At 38.2% G+C, this 20,437-nt stretch overlaps 1 long non-coding RNA gene across 1 annotated transcript; it reads left to right on the top strand.

Annotated features, from left to right (window-relative positions):
* Positions 1–651: 651 nt before the first annotated feature.
* On the top strand, positions 652–6,411 carry LOC130573777 (uncharacterized). The gene is made up of 3 exons (XR_008965359.1): positions 652–801; positions 2,848–2,961; positions 4,705–6,411. It is a non-coding gene; the product is annotated as an uncharacterized LOC130573777 (long non-coding RNA).
* Positions 6,412–20,437: the final 14,026 nt, after the last annotated feature.

Consider the following 20,437-nt stretch of genomic DNA (forward strand, 5'->3'; position numbering starts at 1 on the left):
AATMATTGCATGATAAACCTTTGATTTTATTATCTGTTTGCCATATGAATTTGAATTCTAGGTGTTGACAATGACACACCATAAAATCAACTGACTTGACCAGTCTGGTCTCACTTGTAAGACTGATGAAAGGAACACAAAGTTTAAATGGTGCAATCCCCACCAGGAAATCAACCAGTAAAGTGAAAACAGCCCCTTTTTTTCCCCCAGACTAAGATGAAAATTAGTTGCTAACCCCACTAACAGCAAATAATGGTTTCTGCATTTTTCTTAGATGTTGTGTTGTTATTGGATGTATTTTCTATGCACTATATGAGGTAATGCTTAATGTTCCTTAATAAATAAGCCTGAGGCATGTTCACAGTTGGCATGGTGGATAATATTTTTAGTGGAAGAGGGTGGTAGTGTGCTGATGATGTACCTGATAAGATAAAGAGAGAAAAAGTACATTTTTCTGCATGTTTAAACTTTTTTAAATTAGAAAATGTGATCAGCTCAATGTGATGATTCATTTGGAAAACAACACCGTGAAACCAGGCCTAATTTATAAATTGACTTGGTTTTGCTGCTGCCACTCCCATAAAATACAGGTAAATAGAACGTGCATTACATGTTCTGAGAAGAACTAATCTTCCCCTTTTTAGTCTGCCAGTGTGAAATTTCTTATGTGGATCTTCAGCCACACCATTGCTAGATCTTAAGGGAAAGCAAGAGTAGATGGGAAGCTCTTCAGGAAATGAATTGTGCAGAAGGAAGCTGATGAATCACTCGGTTGGATTTTGTGTTCTGAGTCAGAACCAGGTTGGTGCTTGGCAAGGTCATGATGTCGAATTGCTACATTTTGGGTGAACAATGCCATAGTGCTTTTCAGAGTAGTGGTTTCTGTGAACTCCCAGTTTGAAGAGTACATTTAAGCCTTTCCTCTTTAAAATTATTCTACAGCTTGAAACGAACTTTGTCAACATCTCCTCAGTTCCTCTCCACTTTCATCATGTCATGCTATTCCGTGCCCAGCACTAATTGCCCTCTTTCTCACTGTTCTTACATGAYGTCTATGATTCAGACACTGCTGCAGTGAACCAAAAGTCTGTAATGACCTCAGCAGCTTGTGGGGTGGGTCTGAAAAATTTTGCCAAATGACAAAGAAAAACACTTAACTCTCAGATTCCTTCTTCAAAGCGCCCTCTTTGAGAGAAGGACCAGCAGCAAGTTCCTTAGAATAACATTTTAACTCCAAAATCATGCTACCTAGACAAAAGTCTTCCCCTGATGCTCCATGCAGACCTGCTGACACAGGTTTGTGTTCAGACACTGATCAGCTTCTCTCAGCATCTCTTTCTGTGACACACTTTCCAAAGCCAGTGAGATTCTCTCATTTATTTATATCTCCCTATGTGTTTATATGTTTGACAGTTACTGAAGTGAATGTATGAACTTCTTCATTATCATTCTACTCCTAAATGCATATTTTATGGTAACATAGGCAATATTAGTTCACAATTTCATCACCAGTCATAAAATTGTTACCTCTCTTTTCTTGACAATTTCTTACTGCATCAAAACGAATTTTAACATTGTTACTTGGACTTCTAGGTAAAATAAATTACACTGACTTTTCTATTCTTACCAGTTGTTGTTGCTAAGTTCAACAAAACACATAACCTTCAAACATACAATTGCGTGCCACCTGTTTCAGGAAGGTTATAGCTGCACAAAATTCTGTTTGCGTTTTGATAGCAGAGGTGACTTACTGTCCTTTCCTGGATACTTGGTGTTCAGACAAGTTGTTCAAGTTATCTTATATGTATTGTATACACAATATGTATTTATATAAACATGATTTCCTTCAATCTATCACACAGTTCGTCATGGTGAGTATAAAGAAAACCTGTTCTCCCAGCTCTGCAGATGGCAGAGAGGCATAACAGAGGTTAGAGCAATATCAATATTGCGATCGTATTTAAACAGTTTGAGCCACACAGATGGTGAGCCTCGACTGGGCCTTTTAGTTCTTTTAAACCACAGTCAATATGGGTTTTATCACTAAAGGGAAACAATGAAAGGTCTTTCTTTAACCTCAGTGAAACCATCGTTCTGGGGGAAGAGAGCAGTGTCATTTACAGTGCAAAACTCTGCTTTCTGGGAAGTTCCCATGTTCTTTGCATCATGAGCAAACTCTCTGCAGATCTGGAGCTGAGGTGTTTTACTTTGGTGCTTTGAGCTAATAAAGGTAATTTCTTTCAGAAAATGACTCAAAATTTTATCACCACGGGCAGAATTCAGTTGCTCAAACATAGCTGCCTCGTGCTATCTGAGGCAGACTCAGATCCCTAATGCATCAAGATATCCAAGGCAGCAGTGTGGCACCAGCAGACACAGGGAACCTGTGCAGCAAAGCTGGTGATGCGTCAGTATAACATCCTGTGTTCAGATGGTTCTACATGACAATGTTTAAGCAGTTTTTGTGAGTCCCACAGACAGGATTCCCATCACAGGATCTGAAGGCAGGGGTCTGCTCACAGGAGTTTGTGGGGAAGCCTGGTGGTGAAGTTCCCATTGTAGCCAAGGGAGCTCAGCCTGGCTGCTCACAGCATGGGCACTGCAGGTCTCTGAAACAACCCAGGGCATCTCGTATGGTTGGAGGAGTGGTGACTCTGTCTGTGTCTGTGTACAAGTAGATGAGACAGGACTGCACTCTGGGCCTGAGGGMTAATGCCAGGATGTGGCTCACAAGCGGTGTAAAGCTCCTCCATCCCCAAAACAAAGTAATTGCATCCATAATTTCCTTAAGGGAACAGTGCTTGGCCCATGTTATCCTCTAAACCATATCCATGCTCCTTCTGACAGGTTACCAGCCAGCACCAAAACTGGCCTATGGTGTATCTTAAAGCATAGAAAAATAAGTATATTCACAGGACAAAAATGGAGCCTGTTCCTGAGCCATTTTTAAACCTCCAGAACGTAAGTATGTTGTTTCAAGTAAATACTTTTCTTCTATATCCATGAGAAAAGGATAATATTTATTTCTATTTTTAAACCTCAAGATATTAATATCTAATTCTTATTTTTGACATTTTCCCTGTTCAAAAGCTTTAAGAAATATCATCACTGTGGAAAATTTGCTGTATAAACATAACTACGTTTATTTCTGTAGCACCACAAAAYACAACAGAACACAATATCCTTAATGAGAGCATAAATCTCATTTTTAAAAGAATACAATTTACGTGTTTTTAGACATCAGATCATTACATATTTACATTTTTTTTCTTATGGTTAAAAAAAAGGTAAGTTTTTCAAGAGTCTATTCTAGTTATTTTTCAGGTGTATCTCTAATGCTCAATGGCTGTATTTCAGAGATACAGTTTCCAGTAAATGTCATGTCTTTAAATTCTGTGAACATGTATTCTTCTTCAGACCTAATAGCTACCCAGGTGAACCAGCAGCCAGAATAGGAACAGACACCCATACTAATTCAGTCTACCCCTAAACAAATATTATTTGCTTATAAGAGGGTTTGCTTTATTATAATCATATATATTTTCCATGTCTAAATTGAGCTTGGAGAGGATGAGGGACTCTTTGTATAATAGTCCATTACATTATGTAGCTAGACCTTTAGTATCAGTTATAAATTAAAGTTTGGAATAATTTGGGCATTTTATAATATAAAAATAGTGAAACTAAGAGGAAAATCAGGTCAGTATTCTCTTAAATTAAAGAATATTTACTCCCCTCTGTTCTGAAAATGGCTCTTTGTTGYCATATCTCAAGATTTTATTATGAACCCTTGTGATAATCAATATTTTTCTTCAAACTTCAGCTCCTCGAGTATTTTACTTACAGAAGAATCTCAGCTTTTGTTTTAAATAAAGTGGCGTTGCAGAAATGCTTGAAAATGTGAACAATGTATAACTCAAATGTGGCTGATCTGGGTGAAAAGGAATTTTCACCACCATTAAAATATGTCATTCACTTTTTCAACAACCTTGTGTAGTTCTGACATAGAGAGAGAAAGGAAGAATTTATTTCAGTGTAAGATTTTGACAGTATAATAACTTGATGGAGGTGTTTGCATGAAAAAGTTACTGAAATCCTAATTTCAGGCAGACAATTAGTAATAATTGACATATACAATGATTTATTGCCAGCCAAGGACATAGTTTATTAACAGACATAACTGACAGCAGCTGCAAGAAGTTATGCGTGAAATCCTGATTTAATTCCAAAAGTTACATATGCTAATGTGAAGGTGGCATATTACTTGCTAGTCTGAGAGAAGGCAAAGGTACAGAGACAGTCCTGTGTGCATCTTCTTTGTAATTATGTGGTTAACTGMCATGCTCATCACACTGGCACGCCAAAATGGTGGCTGCATAATGAGATGCTCCAGCAAAAACACACATTTTATATAACTGCAAATGCATGAATCAATCTCCCAGTTCAAAGAGTTTTCCCCCATTCTTTTCCAAAAGCAARCCCATCTAATTCTGCTTGAGGCAGGAGATGTGTTGCTGGGCACAGTAAAACCGCATATTGTTTTCCCCATGTACCCRGCACACGAGCCAAGACACCAAAGGGCACATTTTGGAAGCCCCCAGGGGCTCCCAGTCACACTGGCAACAGACTGGCCCTTCCCAAGGGATGTGCTTGGTCTGTATCTCCTAACCAGTCTCACCCACTGTGTTTGTCTGCCTCTCACAGATTGCTTTGTGTTGGCATCCACCYCCTGCACGGCGATGCCAGGGGAGTGAATAAACACCGGGATACCCTGGCACTGGGAAACATTTTTATAATGATGAAAAATGAGGATTCCACAGACAGTGTGACTCAAGTTTTCTCTTCAAAGATGAGTTAGTTGAAGTCTTTACTGCTGGTGCCTAATGCTATGTGAGAGCAGTGGGGGTTGAGGGCAAAAGCAGTTTATTCTCCTTTTCCTCTCGGCACTGTCTGGAGAAGAGGCAGCCCACTGCTAGCACAGCTATTCCTTTGCTGACAGCTGGGAACAAGGAAACATGGTATTTTGGATAAATGGAGCAAGCCAAGATGCCGTGCTCCCTACACTGAGAAAATCAGGCAACAATCCCTTTTGTAGACCAAGAGGCTCAGCATCAAACTCCTGCCTGCTCACCTGAGTTGTTTTTCTCCCAGCCTCTTGCCAAAATGTCTGGATGATATAATCTCTACCTGAAAGAGTGGCAAAGCTGTTGGAATGTTTAGTTGAGTGTCTTGGTTTGCACAGGACTGGATATCAGAAATGAGAGTCTTTTGCTAAAAGCAATTACATGTATTAATTACCCCAAATACAATTATTTTCTTTCTTTGCACAGAGTTGTGGACGACAAAACATTATTAACTTACATGTTTTATTTACTAAAATCAAATGAGATCAAGACACATGGCATGTAATTTTGTTTAGCAGTTGGGAAACAATGTCCTACTGCACCTGCACGTACCTTTGAAGCTGAGTTACATTACTGCAAACAGGTAGGAGTAGAAACAGAGAAGGATATCTGATGTGGTAACCTGGCAGTGTGTTGCCAAGTACTTGGCTCCTAAATATTTAGGAGCACCATTTCACCCATAGTTTACATGGTCACACTAATTTTTACCCCAGCSCTGTAATAGCTGTTTCGTTTTGAGAGAAAGTGTAATCTATGACTGACGTTAAATAAACTCAGTTATCACTAAGATAACAAGTCTAAGAGAGCATCTCAAGGTAAAAGTATTTTAAATGTGTGTGATAAAACAAAACACAAAGATCATAATAATAAAAAGAAAATAATTTTGTGGTTCTGATAATTAATTATATTAACTCAGCTCTGGAGGTTCATGGCATTCCTGAATCTCAAAGAGTGAATTACAGCTTTCTCTTGCACAAAGAAGGATTTTATACATTATGTAACTGAGAAGCTTTTGTTTTCCTGTATTCCAAATAAAATTTCATGAACTAAAACAATACTTTGGAACTGGGCTTCACACATTTCAGAGAAATCATTTTGCATAACAAGAATGAAACTGGGTTCCCAGGCAGTAATATTTCATATACATAGTACGCATGAAGCAAGCGGCTTCATATTCCTTGTGCCACAATTTCAGTCAATTTTTATGCACTTTGTTCGCTCTATATTATTCGGAGCTCATTTTAGAAAGAAGGAAATCTGCCTTGCCAGACAATATTGTTATTCCATGTGATTTTCAGTGGAGGAATTTGGAGGCATTGAAAGTGTGATAGAGTATAACACATAGAAATACTACTCCCTTTCTCATTTCCTCTGGGTAAGGAGTAAGTGGGAAAGAAAAGGACACCAGAAAGCATACATTACATTGGGTGCAGGGTCAGAGCAATGTTCATCACCATCATCATCATCTTCATCATCATCATCTTCATCCCAACAAGGGTACTGAAGAGATGTTTTGGTCTTGTGGGTCATCCCACCACCAAGCAGGTCCATGGCACATGCCTGAGGCTGCTCAGCCAAGCCCTGCTCCAAGCAGGGAGCCCATTGCAAACCACAGCTGAGCCCTTGGAGCAGTCCTGGGCTGCTGCCTGGTAGCATGATGTCCTGCACGTATCCCATTTCGTTGAAAGGGCAGAGTTAATGAATGTTTGGGTTGTCTGAACAAATACATTTGCCACACTCGAAACCCTACGGATATCACTGCCCCCACCACGCCATGAGTGGAAGAGCAGCCTGTGTCTGAGTGCAGGTACCTACAAGGAGCCCAAAATACTAATGCCATTCAGACACTGAGCTACCTTCCTCTACTTCTCCATGAATACTTCCTAGTAGCCTGATGGTATGTGATTCAGAGCTGCTGACTTTAGCAGCTAATATTTACTTCTCTAAAGATAATGTAGTGTTTTGACTGTAGTGGAGAGAAATAAGCACACTCAGCTGGTGATTCAACTATCTAGTCTAGATTCTTGTTCTGCACAGGGGTGATTTTCCTGTCTCCTGCCATTCACTGAAGACACAGCCAGATSAGCTAACTTCTGAACTTTTTGAGGTATAATGTTAAATGAGATTAATCCATGCCTAAGTGCTTCCTTGTGAGCTACTTGTTTACAGATCACAAAGTGGAACAAGTGTAACTAGAAGAAATAAAATTCAGGTACACAATGAAATGGCTTTTATGTTGAGTTCTGTTGTCACACGTGCAATTTACCCTGCTAATAAAAATGAAAGTAAGGTTTTTATGTGCACCTGCGCATATGTTCATGTACACAAAAAATTAAGGTGTGTTATGAAACTACGTGTTCTAGCCAAATATATGTGACAAACTTCCAAGCACAAAAAAACTTCCTCCTTTTTTGGTGTATGTATGTATGCATGTATGTATGCATGTACATATATATATAAACATATACACACACATACATACATATATAAAGGAGTCAAAATAAAACACAGMAACCTATTTGTCCTGTGACAGCGTACATCTGAAGTCCAAGTGCACATTTCACATCCTTTAATGCCATGCCATAACATAACATGCWGTCCTTCCAAAATCTCCCCTTTTTGGAAAAACAATTGAATACATATACTTACACATACTCTAGTATATGTAATGGTGGTTCTGAGTCAAGTTTAGTTTGCCATATTACCCATTTGACATGGTAGAGATAAACAGATAGATGTACACCTGCGTGTGACTGTGGCCAATTGTCCACACACCTACACACAACATAAGCACTGGTGTGTCAAACCTGCACGGCTTGCTCCACACAGCTGGAAAACAGCCTTGAAAACTTCCCTTGGCCTAAGATGGTRAAAGGCATTGGAAGGAGCACCAAACCCCTCTCTGTTCGCTTTGCTGATGGTGTTTACAAGAGGACAGCAGAGATGGCAGGGCTGCTCTSTCAGATTGCCAAAGAACGTGTCCCCATGCCCCAGAGAGCTTAAAATCAGGCCACGTGGTCAACAGGGAGATTGATCCCATCCCAGGACTGGCACAGTGACAATGTCGCTTCAAACAAACTAAGCAGAGCTGGGGATAACCTCATCAATGCAGGAAAAGAGTAGTAAAATAAGAGTGTACCAGCCATAAAATAATTTATTTGGAATATGCGCCTAAATTTTGTAGATTTAAAACAYTCCTTGCTATAACATTTTATGCAGAAACTCACTGTRTTGTGACTTATRAGATGATGTCAAGAACAAGAAATCAATGAGTTGCCTAGATCTACATCTATATTTTAATAAAAAAATATTATCTACAATGTAGTCTCTTAACTTCTCTCCATGTAATAATATCGGTAATCCTTATTATGTAAGTCATAAATACAAATAGTCTGAAAAGTAAATTAGCTGTTTTCCTAGCTGTAGTGATTGCATTCTATTTCATTTACTTTTGAAAATACATCTCAGGGCCAAATGTTGCCCTTACAAGTATTTGTCTCTGAAACTATGACTGTAGGTCTGAGCTGAAAATCTGTAAGAGCAGAATGACTGGGTTTTTTTCTCTTACCCTGCCTACATAATTCCCTATAGACCTTATCCAAAAACTTTTGAAATCAAAGGAAGTTTGTAATGACCTATATGGATTTTGAAGTAGAATTAAATTATTATAAAATGGYTTTAATTAGAAAAAAACAAGGTAGTTCTTCAAAGCCAAAACTTTTCATTTTCATAAGAAATAGGGTTTTTTAATGTACTCAAAGTCTTGAAAATAATTTGAAAAAAGGTTGGAATAGGTGAAATGTAATAAAAAAGAGCTCTGCTTTTCCTCTTCTCTTCGTTTTTGAGAAATGTTGGCTGCAATAATAACTACGTTGTTCACATACGATTTTAAAGCAAACATTTCCTTATTACCGAACTAAAAACATTGAAGTATGTGAGCTGCATGTTCTTTTGTTGTCTTTCAAAAATATTACGAAATTTGAGATTTCCTTCCTCATCAGTAGTGGGATTTTTTTCTTTAAGTATGAAGAAAATTTCAACGGATGATATTTGTGAAGAACTCCACTTTGGTCCATGCCTTTAGGGGCAAAACAAGTGATGAGGAAGTTCATACTTCATGATAATGCCAGCTGTAATTTCCTTTACACTGAGTTAGTCCCACTAAAAAGAGACAGAGCTCGTTGTGTTTAAAAACAGAAATTTGGAAAAAAAAACCAAACCCAATCCAAACTATTTGTCTCTTCCCAAACCTGCAAGCCACCCCCGATAACATATTTGCTGTCACCAGAGGAGACAAGGGTTGATGACTTGAATCTGTCAGCTCTTGTCTTCCAGGTTGCTAATGAGCTGAACATTCAGCTGCTAAGTGAAATTGTGATGGACAGACCTTCCACTCTTCCCACTKCATTACAGGATAAAGGAAGTTTTCCTATTGAGACTAAACATTGTCTGTAATATCTCAACAGAATAACTGCTAAAGTGTTTACTGAGGAACGTTCTACTGTTGTAGAATTCCAATTCTTTATGGAAATGCATTAATAAACAGATTTAGGGTATAACTTATTAAACTGAAATGAGGTRCTCTCTTGAGAGATAGAAATTCAATCAAAAACTACTAAAGGAATAATAAATGTTAACTGTTCCAAAATGCAGATTTTTTTGCATAATTTGAATGAACATCATCATCAACTGTGAAATTACAGAACAACACAAAAAAACCAAAGCAAACAAAACAAAACAAAAAAAAAAGTAAAGGAGAAACAAAGGTCTGTGGAATTGAGAAGGAATGGCAATAATAAAAAATAACTTCCATGGTGGTTTGACGCCTAGAACCAAACCCTTGAAAAATATTCAAATACACTAACATGCACTGACTGTAGAAATAGGCATTTGTGTTGTGAGCTGAGCTGAATTTAAAATTCCAGCTCTGTAGAATATGAAATGTTCAGATCCACGATCAGCTTATTGTTCATTGAATGGAAGTCACTGCCTCTCTACCCATACAGTCTTGGCCCATGACTCACCAGAATCAATGTGATTAGCAGTCTGGCCTGCAAAATAGACAAGATAAAGTTTAGTTACATTATTTGGCACTTCTCTCACCTATCACAGTGTGCAATTATTTGCTGCACAATGCAGCCATGCAGAGGTTTGGATGTGGTACAATATTCAATTTGTGTGTCCTTTGAAAATCAATTGAAGCATTATGGAGACAGCACAATCATCTGTAGGACATGCAATCAGCCACCCAGCTCTTTGTTTGTTGTAACAATATGGAGGAGTTATTTTGCCAACACTTTTATAATGTGGGCTAATGTCATGCAACTGCACTTGATATCATGTCTAGGAATGGGCATTTGACATTTCCCAAAGTATTTTCAAAACCTACTGTTTAACCTATATGATATGAGGAAAAGAAGCTTTTGCAGAAGCCAGCTCACAAGCTTTAAAATCAGGCTTACAAACTTCTCTTTGTGTAATAAAACCCCTGAGAAATCCGGGAGAATTCAGAACTGCCACTGGAGCAGGTCTTTAAAAAGACATCTCTGTTATATTCAGCAAGTTTTKAAATCTAACTCCTATTTTACAATGCAAAAAAGCAAAGAGGGGTGTTTTAACCTCTTGACTAGATGTAATGTTGACCTTGGAGAAACCAAGCAGGAAAGGGGAACAAGAACACTATGGCATAAGTCCTGAAAAGCAGAGTGAAGAATTGATGCGAATGTTTGGGATGGTGTGTACCGGAACAGACCTGCTGTCAAGTAACCAGGAAAATTAGGAGAGATTATTCATCTGACTCGTCTGAGAAATTTTGAAATGAGGAAAAGGATGCCTGGTATTTTTTCATCTAAGACAGCAAGGCTGTAAAATCATGTAGGTGCCAACTCCAATCTTTGCAGTAGCTCAACAAAATAGAGTTGGTTCAGTAATTGAGGCTCATAACTTTGGAAAGGAGTACTTGAAATTTATATCTTGAAAAAATGGCATTTATAGTTCCGTTCAAATCCATTTCTCCACATGCATAAATGATAGACTAAAGAGCATTGTCCATTGCAATAACCCACTTTGGCTCAGATGAAGAGTGAGATTAAGCAACATTTGAAATCTAGCTTTGGATTATACTTGCGCAACACTGTAGTTTTACATTAAGTATTTTCAAGGTGATAGGTAGAAAAAGGAGACGCTTGCTATATAAGGTATATTCTCTTATTGGTCAAACCTACATCAGCCATGTTTGTCATCTCTCAGGTTATGTTTACACTATCAAACAGCTAAAGTCCCCAGTTATTCTTGGGTCTCATTCCCTCACAGCACACACTACATAAATTTTCATTTGCTGCTAAGCTATTAGTCTAAGAGATCTCAAATGATATTATTATATTGGCTACAGACAGAGATATAAAATGCTATCTGTATTTAATAGCTGTSGCAGTACCATGAGATGCTGCAAACTACATCAGATCAGACGTGTTGAGCTTTCCCTATAAGAGGCTACACTTGAGCAGTGCAGATGCAATCATTCTGCCCCCCTTGGCTGAGGATCCTGCTGTCAGTCTCTGGAGTGAGTGTGTCTACGTCCCACCATGCAGTGCTTTGCAGAAATAGCTCATCTGGCTCTTAATAAACCCCATTCTGCAGAAGAGTGAGGTGATATCACAGAGATTAATGGCTTCTTCACATAGCTCTATAATAAAAAATGTCCCATCTTTTTATTCTGAAAAGTGWGAAAAATGAAAGAGGGAACATCATGCTTTGTGATTTATCTTTATTTTTCTTCCCATCCRATATAGCAACTACCATGTCCCCTGCAAGGTTTTCCTTAACATGGCTAGCAAAAGCACAGTAGGAGATACCAGTGAGGAATGTACATCTTGCAGTAAGAAATCCATTAATTAATAAGGCCCTAGCAATGACTGACAGTGTTTCAAATTTTTCAGAGCAAAACTATTTTGCTAAAAGTTCCATAATCTTAGGTAAGTGAATGGCCTGATATTTGATAAAAACATAGAAGTTAACGTACTCCAAGTTCAAGTAAGGGAAGAAGCCATGAGTCAATCTGACTTCCCAGCACAGTTGCTCTTTTATTGTTTGCTTATTTTTGCTTTTTCTGTTTTTTTTTTTTTTAATTTTGTTTTGTTTTGTTTTATTTGGATAATGCTTCCCTATCCATGAAGTGCTCTTTTTTTTTTTTTTTTTTTCATTTTGTTTTGTTTTGTTTTATTTGGATAATGCTTCCCTATCCATGAAGTGCTCTGTCAGTGCTGAATATCTAACTTTTATGGCAGTCAGATATTCATTAGGTAGTTAAACTAGGTGAGCAAGGTACAGGACTGTAAGAGAAGTGTAARCAAGAACTTTGAGAATGACTGTTCCCAGTGGGCTGTATTTAATTCAGAATTCTAATTTGCAGCTGAAAGAGTAACTATTGTTCATCTGGATACTGAAGAAAGATTCACCTTGGCAAACACATTTATCAGTGTCAAGGTGGATTTGACCAAAGAGAGATATTTTTGATGCAGAGGTTTCCACCTGCACTGAGGCCAGACTTACTGGTAAGAGGTTGAAATTTTATTAGGTCTGTTATTATAGCTTGGAAAGGTAGACAAGACTTCAAACCTACAAGCCCTTTTTCAAATGAGAAAGACTGGAAAGTCCTGAAGTTTTTGCTACTTTTAGCAACACTAATGGTTGTTCAAAGAGAAGATATTGCCTCTACCCACAAACTTTGGTTCACCTTTGCCCTTGAGACAATTAAGGTTACAGCAATATCCGAACCAGTCACCACTTTGTAGGCAGTGGTGACAAACAGGAACTTACTTCATATTCCTTTTTCGATATCTACAAAAGTATGAAATTAACCTTTTACTTATATTGCCTTACGCTTCTTGTCTTTTATTAAGAGATGATAATGATTGACTTAAATGGAAATGTCGCAAGTTCACTCATATCAATCCTATCTGATACCTCTACATTGCAATGTATTTCTAAGCTATCTCAAATACTAGACATAGTGGAACTAAGGTAAAATGGAGTTCAGTGGAAATTAATTTATGCTATGAAATTAACTTTTTGATAGCTAGCATTAAGAAAATGAATTTGCTCATCAGAATAACCTGATGGAAATAATAATGTAACGTGCTAAAGAATGCTGTGAAAATAACTGACTAGTGTGATGTGTTTTGTGACTTGGAACAAGGAAGACCTAAAAAAAAACCAAAAAAAAAAACACTATAAAAAGGGCTTTTTAATTCATTGCCAGTTGTATTGAATATTGTGAGTTTCTAAGAGTTCTCTATGAGTCATCTTCTCTTGGAAAAGACTTCCTCTTCTTCATCATTTATCATAAGATAACAGTGAAAGAAAATTCTGGGTTCAAAGGGCCTTTAGGTTATTGAGAGTTGATGAAAACAATTTTAGTTCTTGTTTATACATAGAAAYACTGCATTTTAAAATTTTTCTATAGTATTTCAATTATTTTTTTTTACATACCAGTCGATAGTTGAGTGTTCTGTGAAAAAAAAATGGGCACATTATTTCAGCACCAGTCCAGGAGTTGAGAAGTCAAGATTACTCTTTCAGCAGSCTTCCTTGGGCACATAGCTTAAGCCTGCTTTTCAAAAGTATTTAGGCATTGCTCCAGTCAGTGTTGCAATGATTCTGTAATCTATCAAGGCTGCTACATGAACTAATAGCTCTAAGTTAAGTCAACACRGCTTAAGCATAAAACAAGATGAAGTTTTTCACAAGGYTAATTAACCCTTGTTAGCAACAGACTACACATGCAACAAATTCTCCAGATCCCCAAGTCTAAAGCAAGGTAAGAATACTTTCTGAAGGACATCTCTACTTTGGTAATGTTATAAAAAATTGTCAGTGTGTTTTTGGACCTAKGAGCTTAAGGGAGTCAACTATACACCATATATGAGCTTCAAAATMTACRTATCTTAATTTCTCTGTCTCATGACTGCAATTACTTACATCTGCAAGGTAATATATGGTCCTGTCTTTATGTCTGGCAACTTTTGAAGTCTTTATCCTCACTAAAAAACCTCTGAAATTGAGAGGTATTGCACCCTATGGCTTACCTATAAGATACTTTTAGGATTTACTCAGATTCAACATCACAGTGTTTCCATGACCAGTGGCGTGTCTACGCTCCAGAGTGACGCAGGAGCGGGGGCCCTTGGCCAAATTAACAGGCTTAGTGAGATGAAGAGGTTTCTGACAAAGCATCCCCCAAATATGCCACGTACCTGGCGTGTGGGAGAGTGAAGTTAATGTCTCTTCCCTGCCGGAAGAGAACTGAACCCTCCAGTTGTTCCTGAGACAGGATCTTGCAGAGTAGGAAAGGAGCTGGGAGCTGCACACCAAAAGGTCTAAGCAATCCTTGATTGCTACTGAAAGGAACTTAACATTTCAAAATCAGCTGCTTCTACTATACCTCATAATGAGCTCTGGCTTTTTAATTAGYGACCTAATGGAAGGCTGTGACAGGCAGATGGATATCACTGCRCCATAGAGCAGCCCCAAAGGCTGTGCAGCAAAGACGGAGCAGCGCTAGGAGGTTGTGGGCACCCATTTCATCTGATTTCATAAGGTCTATTTTCTAAATCACACATCACTGTTGTATGCATCCTCACCAGGTTTACAACATCCCTTTCAGTAAGGGAAGCAAAACTAGATACATGAAAYATGACTTTTCAATGTCACAAACACCGAAACGCCACTGGCCAACTCCAGCTAAAAAAAAAAAAAAAAATCTACTTGTGTAACTGAAAAATGTCTTCWTTTGCTTTTGCAACAACATGCACTGGGAATCATGTTCAGGTAGTTCTGGACATTGACCTCWGTGTTCTTTTTAGTGTCACTGCTTTCTGAATTGAAGTCATCCGGAAAACGTGACTAACTTTTTTTAWTTTAATCTTTCCTTTGGCTGTATGACAATTAATGTTGCTAGATTAAATCTAGCTCTCTTTTGCACTTGATTCTGAGTTCAAAGATTTTGAAACTGGGGTAAGGGGTATATTTTAACTTAGACATATMCCTAATTGCCCATGCTTTTGGTTATTTAATGACTATAAATGTAATACAAGGATCAGAGTGCAGCTTTGTTTCCATTTGCCTAAATYTGCCCACCTTCTATTTCACTATCATGTTATCAGCATCCGAGGAGACACATGGGAGCTGATTTATAGCTATTGCTTGTAAGTCACATTCCTACTGAAAGGTAATAAACTTGTGTATGTATAAATATTAGTACACCCTCACATTTTTTTTTGTTTTGTTCTTTTCCTTGGGATTTCATCAGCAATCTACTCAGAATAACAAAATACTATTACTGAAGCAGCAGTTTCAGGACACAGTAGCTAAGGGGTAAGACCACAGCTAAAGAGTTTGTCTCTTCTGCTCCCTGCCCTTCTGCCCAGCTCTCATCCCAGAGCACAGGCTCAATCATTTGTGCTGGCTAACTGCTCCCGGAGCTACAGCATACACAGAGCTTCCAAAATGGTCTGGGATGAGGAAAGGCTCTGATTAAATGGGGTTCAGAGGGCAGTCTGTCAAACAATTGTGCTGGTGAAGTGGAAGGGACGTGACACTGCAACACTGGGAAGAAGGAGAAGGACAGGCAGGAGGAGGAGAAAGAGTAAGAAGAGGAGGAGGAGGAGCAGGAGGAAGAATTAATAGCTGAAGCTGGATGGGATGGGAATTCCTGAAACTAGCACTGCCACTRAGTCTGTCTGCTGATGGACCACGGCCAGAGCCCTTTTCTGCAATCCTTTTTGTGTAGTGTTGGTTATCCTCCTGTTCACACTTTTAGGAGGAGTAATGAGTGCTCCAACACCTTTCTGGGATTTTGCATGTGAAATATKTTCCCTGTTGTAGTTTGTGGGAATGACTCACATTTTTGAGCTCTTCCTCCGTGCTCTTTGCCCTTTTCATATGCAGATATGACTTCTCTGGTAAAGATTTGATGCAGATCATTGTGCATGCTGGCATCTGGGAACAAGACAGATAACTTTTTTTCTCCCAGTTTCCTGTTTAATTTCACAAGGTGATAGTTCCAGTTAGACTAAAGAAGCATAATAAGCTGTGTTTTCTGTAGAGTGAAAAAAGTTGTCTTTTTTTGTGGGGTACAACACTTCTCAAAAATCTTCAAATTACCTTAGTCAAGAAAAATGAGACTTCTCCCTTCTTAAGAATTTGGGGTAGCAGTTTTTGATTGGTTMTGAACATCACAATCTAAGCAAATAATACCTGGATTCTTAGCTCACAAAAATATTTCTTTTCTGTTTTGAAGCTGGTATTCCACTTTAATGTAGATTTTCACATAACTGAGCTGTCATCACTTGCAGACAAGAACTGAAGGTACAGATCAAGTTTGGACATGTGGCTTTATACAAGGTCTCACAGAGATCCTGATAGTGTGAAATATTCCTGAAACATTGTTTTGACTTTCACTCAATACTTAAGTCTATTTAGTCATGTCAGGGATTTGTCAGTGGTCTGAGATGTGTTATCAATCCTATTGACTGTCTGCTCTCATACACATRCAGAAACTATGCAGGTGCAGGAGACTGCCCACATTTGGCCTTCACATCTGCCTTTAACAGTTTCATCTTATCTCTATGATAAGGAATTTCCATGATAAAATGATTAGGTAGAAGCAATTTGACCAGATATTAAGCAATTGCTGTAGATACACTAATCTTTATTAGTTCATTGTGGAGTGACTAAGATTCTGAAAGAGATCTTGGTGACATAAAAATGAAGAGGCAAATAATTTGATTTAAAAAAATATGGAAGACATAAATTCTTGTGTGTGTGAAAGCATGAGAGAGCTAAGGAAGTATTTTCATTACATTTGTTATTCAACAAGGACCTACATCTGTTTCCAGTTTGCACTGCTTATTGACACATCTGGCTATTTGGCCTTAGGAACTACAAGTTGCTGTTGTGGCATTATTCTCTGAATCAACTTTTTAGACCACCCGGAAAATAATATAGCAAGTGCTGTGAGAAGACTGTGTTATTTGTAATAAGATTACCTTTTGGCATCTAGATGTATTGTACAAATGGGATTCTGTCATCTTCTGTTTTATAAATTACAGTTTTGCATTTTTTACACCTGTGGGGAAAATAAGTCTCTAGCCAAAGGGCTTACTATTTGACAAAGATAAATCAGGATGACCTGATGGGGTTTCAAGTAGATGCCAGATACAGTAGTAACTACTTGCCTTACATGGAAAAACACCTTTGTTTCGGTAGAAACAAAATACAGCTGAAGTCAGACGACTGAGAAAGATGTTTCTTTAACCTATGGTGAGATGTACTTTTTCTGATTAATATCCCACTGTTGGATGTGAATACTGTCCAAGTCCTTGACCCTTCAAACATGTTCTTCTGTAACAAATAGTTAAATTTTCTCCATCAGCAGTTTGAGAGTWGCAATCCAGTCCAAGAGTGTGAAAGATATATTTTGTGAGGTATATGGTGAAGGCTTTGAAAAACTGAAGCATAAGATCATAGGACAGAAGGGACCACCTAGATTACAGAGACCAGTCCTTTCCAATTGCATGCAAAAGATAGGATAGTCCTGAAGGATTCACAGAACATCTACTCCAAACACCCCCTCAAACCACAGGCCAAAAACCAGTTCCAGTAYTTTGTCACGGATTTAAACGTAGTAGTAAAAGACTAACAGCCACAGCTTTAATGTGCCACAGGAAGGAACATGATGAAACACTTATTTATTTTATTACAAATACTTTTAAACTCCGGTAATTTGTTGTTTTTTAAATAATAGTCTAGATAATCTATATGGCCAMATGAAGCCACAATACAGCTTCACTTGCTGCATTGAATTGCATGTGGAATTAATTTGACCTTCTGCATAAAATACAAGCCTTGAAGATGCATAGAATGAGGATATGTAAGAAACAGTTTGCTGCTTTTTGATGAATTGCAGGTTTGTAAATGGTTTTGTGTGCTTTCTCTGAGAAAGTTTAGAGAGCCCCAATCATTATTTCCATTCCTTTAGATTAAGGCTGCAGTTTTTAATGTGCATTATTGAATTTTTAATTCCTTTAATAGCTAAAGAATAAAAAGTACAGAGGGCAAGGCAGCAAAATCACTGGGAGGCAAGAGTAGAGAATGAATACTGTATTCTTTACAGTGCTATACTATATTCTGCTATTCTCTTTGGGCTTGCACTTTGTCYTCTTTGACATTGTGTCCCTGTGAGTGGTCTGATTTCTCTTGATTCCTCCTWAGGATAAGAATCTGAGGGCAGCCTTTGTGGCAGGGAATTGGCACGTCCTGCCAGGCACACTGCCATAYAGATCATTAACCTTGCCACATCTTCTGGCACCTTCATGGCAATGATGATGATGTCTTTTGCTGGCTGCCTGACCAATCTAAGTGTCTGCAGTTGGGCAGAACATGCCCGGTTATTAAATGTCTGCACTAGTGTACAGTTTTCCAGCAATTAAACAGATACAAGAACGACTGAGGCAAAACCAGTATGTAAAAATAGAAACTACTCAGGGTGATTTTCTTTTTCATGTACATTTAGTGGACTTAGGACTTCTGCAAGACCTTTGAAAAGAGATTTAGAGCTAGTTTGATAACGACTGTTTTGAACTTTTATCTCTGCAATGCCTACAAAGTTTATGCCAAGTGCTCAGGAAATAAGTCAAAGCACCTAAATCAGGTGTTCAGGAAGACTGATCAGACAAGTAAGAAAGTTTGGAATCTTGAGAAGATTATTCAGTATCCCACATGCTGGGCAATAAATTGCCCAGATTTCTGAGGYCTCACAGTTAGTGTTCTCTGCAGGGTGCAGGGAGATGCCTGATTCCCCTCCCAGATATGTTTATGCAGTTTGCATGTGAGAGATTTAGAAAAAAAGTTGAGACTGGGATCAGGACCTGAACCAGATCTCCCCCCTCCCAGTTGAGTGACCTACCCAAGAAGTTCCCAAATTATTTGTTGTTCCCCTCCCTGCAGTAAGGGAAGGATCTGTCTTAAATCTGAATCTTGCTTAAAAAAACAAAGCCTCAACAGGAGGAAAGTAAAGTGTGTAGCTGGTCTACAGCATGGAGTTTGAGACACAGCTCAAGCTAAAAAGGCAAAGGTTCAGACCTCTAAACTTCCTGCATCCTTCATGACTTTTCAAACCATAAAACTGATAAGCAGAGGGCAGACTGTGTTTAGAAAAGCAAGCTCTGCTTTTGTGAGTGCCTAATATCAGTCTGGGTACAACAGCCTGAAACATGTGTAGTAAAATCCTGGGTTAGCTGTCTAAGTTTTGGAGAAGGGACAGGTCAATGCTGTCTTCTGCTGGCTGGATCCCAACCATTTTCTAGACAGGAGTGCTCATTCATGCAGTGCAAGCATCTCCTTTCATCTACTGATTGCATTTATCAACTCAGAAGTCAAGCAAGCATCTCCAAATCCCTCAGGAATGGTTCCTTACAAAATCAAGAGTGTGTCTAAACTCCTACCAGGCTCAGAGTTAACATTCATGGAAGCTCAAACTGTTGAGATGCTTCAACTTGTAGATGCGATTTTCAGGTAACGTGCAAATGCATTCTTGAAATTTGGACCTAGACTGTCAACCTATTCGGCTGCTTTGGAACAATTTTTCTTTAGCTACAATCCATTAAAGATTCAAATGTGTCTTATTGTGAAGTAAGAGGAGATTGAATTACTTTTGGGGACTATTTTGATGTAACTCTTTTGGGTGCTGCCAAATATGTGYTCCTTTTTATTCTTTGGCAAGCAAAGCTACAGATAACGCCTAAGAAGTTAACATTTTTCAGTCAGATGGCAAAGGTTTGAAGTAGTTTTAACATATATCAGGACACAGATATACTATTGGGATCGTATGCCAAAATTGCTTTAGTCAGGATACAATAAACAGTTGGGAACAAAGTGCTGTAAAAACCTTCAAACAGAAATTCTTACTTTACACAGTTCTTGGAAATAGGATCCATCTTTTTTCCTCTGAATTCAGCTTCTGAAGAACTCTGTTAACCATCTGGTATCTTCCAGGAAAAGAAAAATGTAAATTACATCTGTCCTTTGCATGGTATGGGGGACAGGAGGACAGGGTGGGGATAGCTATATTCATATCTGAAAAATAAGAGACTCATTTCAACTTYGGTGAAAGCTTTGTGCTTCTCAAACTGTTACTTGCATACACACAACAAAAATTCTCTTCTTATTATTCTTTTTTTATTATTCTTATATGCATTTCATTTCTGTATACTCTACTGGTTCACATGCGTGCAAAAATGCTCATTGTCTTTCTTACTTAAAAAGACTATCCTGGATCAAGTTATTTGAGATGTGAAGTCGTTCATTTGTTTTCATGCAATTTCTAATGCTCATGATTCAATGTACAAATTTCTACTGCATCCTGGAGGGTCTTGAAGCTTCCATGCCAGCATTAGTCCCAGATGTAAATGTACAAAAATAGTGGTGTAAGGATAGTTKTTCATTGATGATGAATAGGTGCACTGTGTGTGGAG

The sequence above is a fragment of the Malurus melanocephalus genome, unplaced genomic scaffold, assembly GCF_030028575.1.
Source record: "Malurus melanocephalus ecotype Western Australia unplaced genomic scaffold, MMel_1.1 scaffold_66, whole genome shotgun sequence".
Classification (NCBI taxonomy): Eukaryota; Metazoa; Chordata; class Aves; order Passeriformes; family Maluridae; genus Malurus; species Malurus melanocephalus.